The following is a 7117-nucleotide window of genomic DNA, read 5'->3' as shown; positions in this document are numbered from 1 at the left end:
CATCCGTTTTCTCAAGGTTTTGGGGTGGGATTTTTTTTTTTCTCCCTTGGACTTTCCGATTCTGCTGTTCTGCTCCCAGCTACCTAGGAGCTGAAGAGCCCTTCCCTCGCCTCTCCCTTCTTCGGCCTTCGGATATACAGCCGGGCTGAGGAACCCGCTTAAGCTCAACCCCTGCCGCCCACTCGGCCAGCGGCCCCCGCGGGATGGGAATGAACTCATCCTCCTCCTCATCATCATCATCATTGCCTTTAAAAATGCAACCCAAAACGCCACCCGCTCAGTGGCCTTCCAAAAGCCCACACGTGGGGGTGACTCACAGGAGCCCACCAGCAGAGAGTGAGAGAGAGAGAGGGAGGGAAACGGGGCTGCAGTGGTGGTGGGAGCTACAGCAGAGATGCCGTAGAGAGGGAACAGGCTGGGCTCGGCCAAGCTGCAATGACAAGGGATGGACCAGCCAGGCTCTGGCCACCCGCGGGAGAAGGGAGAAAATTAAATTAAACAATTAAACCAAGGCAAGGCACTGCCCGAAACAGATGGCGGAATCCTAAGCTTCCCTTCCTTTTTTCTCTGCTCCCAGTGTACATCTTCTCTCTATGGTGGGTGGCTGGAGCATCTTCTCCATTAATGGAGCCTTGTTCCCATCTTCTCTGCCCACTAGGCATGATGGGAAATGCAGTCCAACACATCTGGCCTTGAGGGAAGGTGCTAGCAACGGTTATCGACATCTGAAAAGAGGCTTAAGCGCAAAAGGCTTCCAGAGGGATTATAATTTAATCCGGTCCATTGGAAACAGCAATTGCAAATATATCTTTTTCCCCACCCCACCCCTGCAAGATTTCCCTGGCTTTGTTCGAGAAAATGCTCCCGAGCTTCTTTTGGTAAGGAAGCTACTATCCGCCCTTTAATTTCTTTAGCCGCCTAGACTACAAAGGGTTCTAGTCGTAGTGAAGTGATGGTGAACTTTTTTGGCAAAATGCGCATGCATGTGTGCACATGTGCTCGCCGGGGCACCGGAAACCCGAAGACCAAGCTGGCCGGCGTGCGCATGCCTGTTTTTTTGGCTGGTTCTGGCAGTGTTTCGGGCGGTTTTCAGGCCATTTTTCAGCTCCTGTGAAGACCAGCTGGCCACCGTGTATGGGCACACCGGAAACCAGAAGAACAGCTGGCGATGGCACGCATGCCCACAGAGAGGGTGGGCATGCCACCTCTGGCACCCATGCCATCACGGAAGTAGTGAATACCTTTACACCTTTGTATTTTGGTTTGAAAAAAGTTCCTTTGGATAAAATTCATCCACCAGTCCAGCTCCTGCAGCCTGGAAATCTAATTTAGGAAGAGAACAAAGTGACAATACACCGCTGTTGCTTGGCTGTAGTGTGCTGTGCTGGTTTAGATGTGCAAATGTACGGGTTTTCTTTTTTAAAGAAGGATTTTACCTTGCCTCCTGATGCATCCATGTGCAGAATTGTTATGAGTTATCAATCCATAGTACCATCCAGTGGTGGGTTCCTAACTGATTTATTACGGGTTTGCTGAGAGGGTTTTGCCGGTTCCAGTGACCCAGACCGCCATTCCACTACTGGTTCAGCCGAACCAGTTCGAACCAGTAGGAACCCCACCACTGGTACCATCCCTACGAATCCAATACGAACTAAGCCGGGTTAAACTGAAAAGCATGATTGAGCTTAGATAGCAAGGGGAAACTTATTTAATGAATCCCATCCGTCCCCTTGTGATTACAGTCTTCTCTCTGGGGGAATTAACCCAAGTAGCCTGCAAAAATATTCATGGTTCAAATACATGAAGATTTTGACGGCTGGGGAATGCTTTCCTATGCCGAGGATGGGGCTAGACTGGATGACCTCAGAGGTCCCTCCTCATTCAGGGATTCTATGCAAGGCAACTGCACACAGGGGTAGCTTTATTTTATTGATTAAATTCATCCGCTTTGCACACACCCCTCCTCTGTCTATTCCAAAATACCCAGGACTTCCTGCCATGGGAATCAGAGCATTTTTTTTTGTACGGGATTTGCAAGGGCCAGTAGAGTAGGAATTCCTCTCCTCACCACCCCAGCCTTGTCCACAGGGGGAAGGTGACGAGCAGAAGACCTCCTTCCCAGAAGACCTCCTTCCCGTGAGGATGATCATGATGATGGAAGAATTTCATCTCCATGGTGACATCGGAGGGAAGAGCAGGAGACTCTGGTCTTCACCCATGGGGGAGAAACATAGGATTCTAACACCTCTGTTTCCCACGGAGGGGATTCGGTCTCTCTCCAGGGAAGGTAAAAAAAAAATGGCAGCAGAGAGGTGGCTATGGCAGCAATAGCCGAGTCTCTGTTGCTCCGTTCCCACAACTCCCTTGGAGAGGCAGAGGTCTGGATTCAGCACAACTCCATGAAGCAGGACCGTGTGCAACAGCTTGAAAGTGTTTATCCTTGGGGTCTAAACACGGTAAAAAGGGTTTACAGAGATTGTGGGAACCCAAGTAGTTAAAAGGACAGCTAGCTCTCCTGGATGCAAGAGTGGGGGGGGGGGGATGAGGGTGTGGGGAGAAGAGGGTCCTTTAAAGCAGGGGTCTCCAACCTTTTGGACCTCAGGGGCCACTAAATTCATAATTTTAAATCCTGCGGACCACTAATATGATTTTTTTTTAAAAAAAGCAAAAGATAAATAGTGCAAATACCGTAATAAAATAAAACATGCAAATCGTTTTTCTGCGGACCACCAAAATTTTCTCACAGACCACCAGTGGTCCCCCACGCACCACTGGCTGGGGACCACTGCTTTAAAGCAGAATCTGCTCAGGGGAAGCAGGGGGATGGTTTCTAAATAGAACGCCCCCTTTAAAAAAAGTAAGGTGTTTTTTTTTTAAATGACTCAATGCAGCCAAGTTCATTATATGGCATCACGCAAGCCTTGTCACATCTTATTATGCCATCATCGCTAAATCGCTTTAGAAAGTCTACACGAATATAGCTTGTAAATCCCCCTATTGCTCCTTTCCCAGGACTCCTGATGCTGGCAGGTAGACTGCCCTTGCCCACAGAGGCTCAAGAGGAGAGAATTGGATAAAGCACACCTTAGTCATGCTGGATAAAAATTTAAATGTCTAACTTGCCTCTTTTTTGGGGGGGGGAGGAGGGTGTCAAGGCTGCCCAGGAAGACCAGCAGAATAATAATTTAAAAAAAGAGATAGACTTAATACGATGAATAGAGAAATGTGTAGAGAAATGTAAAGAATGAAGAGGGATGGATGGATGAAAAGGGGGAAGGATGGATAAGTTTTTAAGAGTCTGGGGCTGCAAAACGGGGTTATTAATCTGTGTGTGTGTGTGTGTGTGTGTGTGTGTGTGTGTGTGTGTGTGTGTGTGTGTCCCAGCCTTCATTCCTGCTCACTTCACACTGAATGCACAAAAAGAGCAGTCAAAATATGTGTGTGTGTGTGTACGATTTTTACCAGCAACAAAAGGGGAATTGTGTGTGTGTGTGTGTACGATTTTTACCAGCAACAAAAGGGGAATTGTGTGTGTGTGTGTGTACGATTTTTACCAGCAACAAAAGGGGAATTGCTAGCAGGATCTTTTATTTGCAGCTGTTAAGTGCTCGGTTACAGCAATTACGAGATCTCAGGAGGAATGGGGGAACCTGGGGAGGGGGCGCGGGGGGAGGGAGGGGAATCTCCTCAGCGGGGCTTTGACCGATCCTGCGGGGGCTGGAGGGGGAGCCAACCCCAATATTAACCCCCAACTTTAAACTCAAAGTTTCCCTTTTGCCTCCCTCTACCTAGGCTACCCGGTCCCACCGTGCCAGGCTTCCTGCCGAGCAAACACGCCTCCGATCCCAGCCCCAGGACAGCTGCCGCCCACAACAGCTGCAACTTCCACCCCATCCCAGGGAAGGAGGGAGGGAATATAGAAAAAAACCCGATTTCGGCTGCGTGTTGAGATCCGGAGCCCGATCGGCGAGTTAATTTCATTTCATACGAGGATCAATTCGCTGTTTCTTTCCCCCCCCCCCCCCAATCCAGCCAAAATAAGACCAACCCAGCCCAGCCTGATCCGAAGTCCGCAGCTGCTAAAGCTTTCCCGGACCGGTGTTTTTAACATTGGCGATGGGAAGGGAATCCGCTGTAGGGATCCCAGGCTCAGCAAACGCCCCCCCCCCACCGCCCTCCCTTCTCTCCCCTTTCCACCCCCGCCAACAGGCATCGGCTGGAACAGGTTAACCTCCTCGTCTTTTAGATTATTCGTATTATTCCTCGGTTTCATGGCCATCGCCCCCCCTCCTCCTCTTCGAAAAAGCGGGACCCGAGATTTAATTTAGCCACACGGGCTCTCCTAACTGGATCTCAGGGCGGCGTGGGGAAGGAAGAGGAAGGGGGACGGGGGAGGGAAGGGGGATCGGAGATCGCAAGGTAGGAAAGGGATAGATTAAAAAGAATAAGAGGGGGTCGTACGCCCCCACCCACCCACCCACTCCCAACCCCATCCGACCGAAGGAGACGGGAGAGAAGAGCAGCGGAGAGAAGGAAATCTCCTCCATCCCCCCCCGCCTCTTCCAAATTATACACACATACATTGCCCTCCCCATCCCGCAGCCCCAATTCCAGCCGCACCAATTCAAGCTCTCAGATCTATTTTTTCTCCACTCATTTCCCCCCCACCCTCAACCAAACAAACAAGCCAAGGAAAGACAAGAAAAGCAGCCTTTTAAAAAATAAATACATAAATAAATGAAATCCAAGGCACGGGAGGAAAATCCCCCTTTCCCCCTAATTCCCACTCTCACCCCCCCCCCCGCATCATCCCGCCTCCCGATCCATTTGGGGTGGATTTCTTTATTTGCAAGAAATCCTGGGTTTCTCCCCCCCCCCCTTTTTTTTTAAAGGAAGGAAAATGACAGATCTTCTCCCCCCCTCCCTCTCGCCGCCCCCCCCCCCTTCGCCAAAAGGAAACCAGAGAAAAGCAACCGGATCGAAAGGAAGGAAGGTACGATCGTGTTTGGAAGAAGAATCGTGTTAGGGCACTACCACCTTTAAAAAAAAAAAAAGAAAAAGAAAGACAAGATACGGGAAAGGGAAGGGAAAGGGGAAAAAAATAATAATAATGACTCACCTAATTCGAATTGGCGGATCCCCTTGTGCGATCCCCCAAAAAAAGCGAAGCGGCGGAGGTTGCAAGTTGTGTGTGTACGTTTTTTTTTTTAATGTCTTGGGGAAGGAAGTCCCCCTTTCCGTCTCTCTCGAACACCTTAATTTTGATTGAAGAGGGGCCGAGGATTTATGAATGAACAGGGACCCACCCACTTCAGAACGCGGAGGGAGGGGGGGGGGTCACGTGACCACGATTTCATACAACAGCTAGAGGCGCGGGGAGGAGGGGGAAGGGAGGGAGAGGGAGCGGCGCGGGGGCGGGGGCGCCATTCAAAGACGAGGAGAGCCGTTTCTGATTGGGCAAAGCTTTCTCCCCCCCCCCACCTTCCCCGTGGGCATTTAAATGAGGGGAGAGAGAGCGGGGTGGGGGGAGTTATGTAAAAGCGAATTTTTGAAAATGGCCAAGGGTTGTTGTCATTTGTGTTGCATCTCCAGATTTCCGGGAAGGGCTGCAGGCCAGGCAGGGAGATCCCGATCCGTGTTGCCCTCCTCGCTTTCCTAGGCAAACAGGGCGAACTGGATCCCGACACAGCATTATTAGCCAGATCGACTCCTCTCTTCTTCTTCTTTTTTGTTATTTTTTTTGCAATCGATACGATTGGATGCAAAAAGTGGGCTCCTTTAGAGCAGTGTTTCTCAACCTTGGCAACTTGAAGATGTCCGGACTTCAACTCCCAGAATTCCCCAGCCAGCGAATGCTGGCTGGGGAATTCTGGGAGTTGAAGTCCGGACATCTTCAAGTTGCCAAGGTTGAGAAACACTGCTTTAGAGCCACGGGTAGAAAGAACCGAGGCTGCTGGCAAGGGCTCCGAAGTGCATCATGGGGGCTGTTATTATTTCTTTAATGAGCCTCAATTTGCAAAGATGGGCTCCGCCGCCTGAGGGCAGGGGAGAGTTTGAGTCTCTCTTGGGCGCCACCAACTGGCCGGGGCCTGTTTTGCAGTACCCCCAGCAAGGTTGGTCTTAACTAAACTGACAATTGGGATGGTAAACACAGATTACCCTTGGATTAGAAAGGGTAATAGTTACTACACTCAGAGGATCAGAAGGAGAGGTGGAATTCAGCAGGTTCTGAACGGTTCTGGAGAACCGGTAGCGGAAATTTTGAGTAGTTCGGAGAACCGGTAAATACCACCTCTGAATGGCCATCTATTCTCTGCCTCCTGAGTCCCAACTAATCGGGAGGAAATGGAGATTTCACAGTATCCTTCCCCTGCCAGACCCACCAAGCCATGCCACGCCCCAGAACCAGTAGTAAATTTTTTTGAATCCCACCACTGATCAGAAGGGACCTTGGAGATCTTCTAGTCCAACCCCTTGCCTAAGGCTGGAGTCCTCAAATCTTGGACACATTTATCTGAAATGGTATAGGGTTTCCTGCCTAAACAGGGGATTGGACTAGAAGACCTCCAAGGTCCTGTAGGAAGTTATCACCCAGCCCTCTCCCAGAGAAATGAAATATCCTAGGAAATATTGAAAAGGCAGAATATTTATCTGGATGTGAAAAGAAAGAAACATGTTTTAAAAGACAGAATAGCTGCTTGTAGCTTCCTGCCCATCCCCACTTTGTCAATGGGCCATTAAGAAGGCCAAGCTAGTCCCTTTACATAATAAAGAGTTCTCCACTTCAGCTCCAGGGGGATGGGATTAAGGCATGATAATATTGGCTCTTTACTCAAGTTACCACATGGCATCTGAGAACTCAACCAAACCTGGATTCAAAACGCAGCCTAGAGAGGAGCCCCCTGCATGGCACCATGGGAGTCTGACAACCAATCAGAATACATTTCTTACACAGGAACAGGAAACAGAGAGGTGGGACTGAACAGGTTATAAAAAGCCTAGCAAGCCCCTCCCTCAGCCCTTCTCTTCTCCACCAACATTGAAGCATGTGATCACCTTTTCTGTTCAGGGCTCAAGCCATGTGGCCCGGTCCACCAATAAACCATCTTTCCTCCAT

This window comes from Thamnophis elegans, chromosome 1 (genome assembly GCF_009769535.1).
Source record: "Thamnophis elegans isolate rThaEle1 chromosome 1, rThaEle1.pri, whole genome shotgun sequence".
In the NCBI taxonomy this organism is placed as follows: Eukaryota; Metazoa; Chordata; class Lepidosauria; order Squamata; family Colubridae; genus Thamnophis; species Thamnophis elegans.
This window is presented reverse-complemented; position numbering follows the sequence as displayed.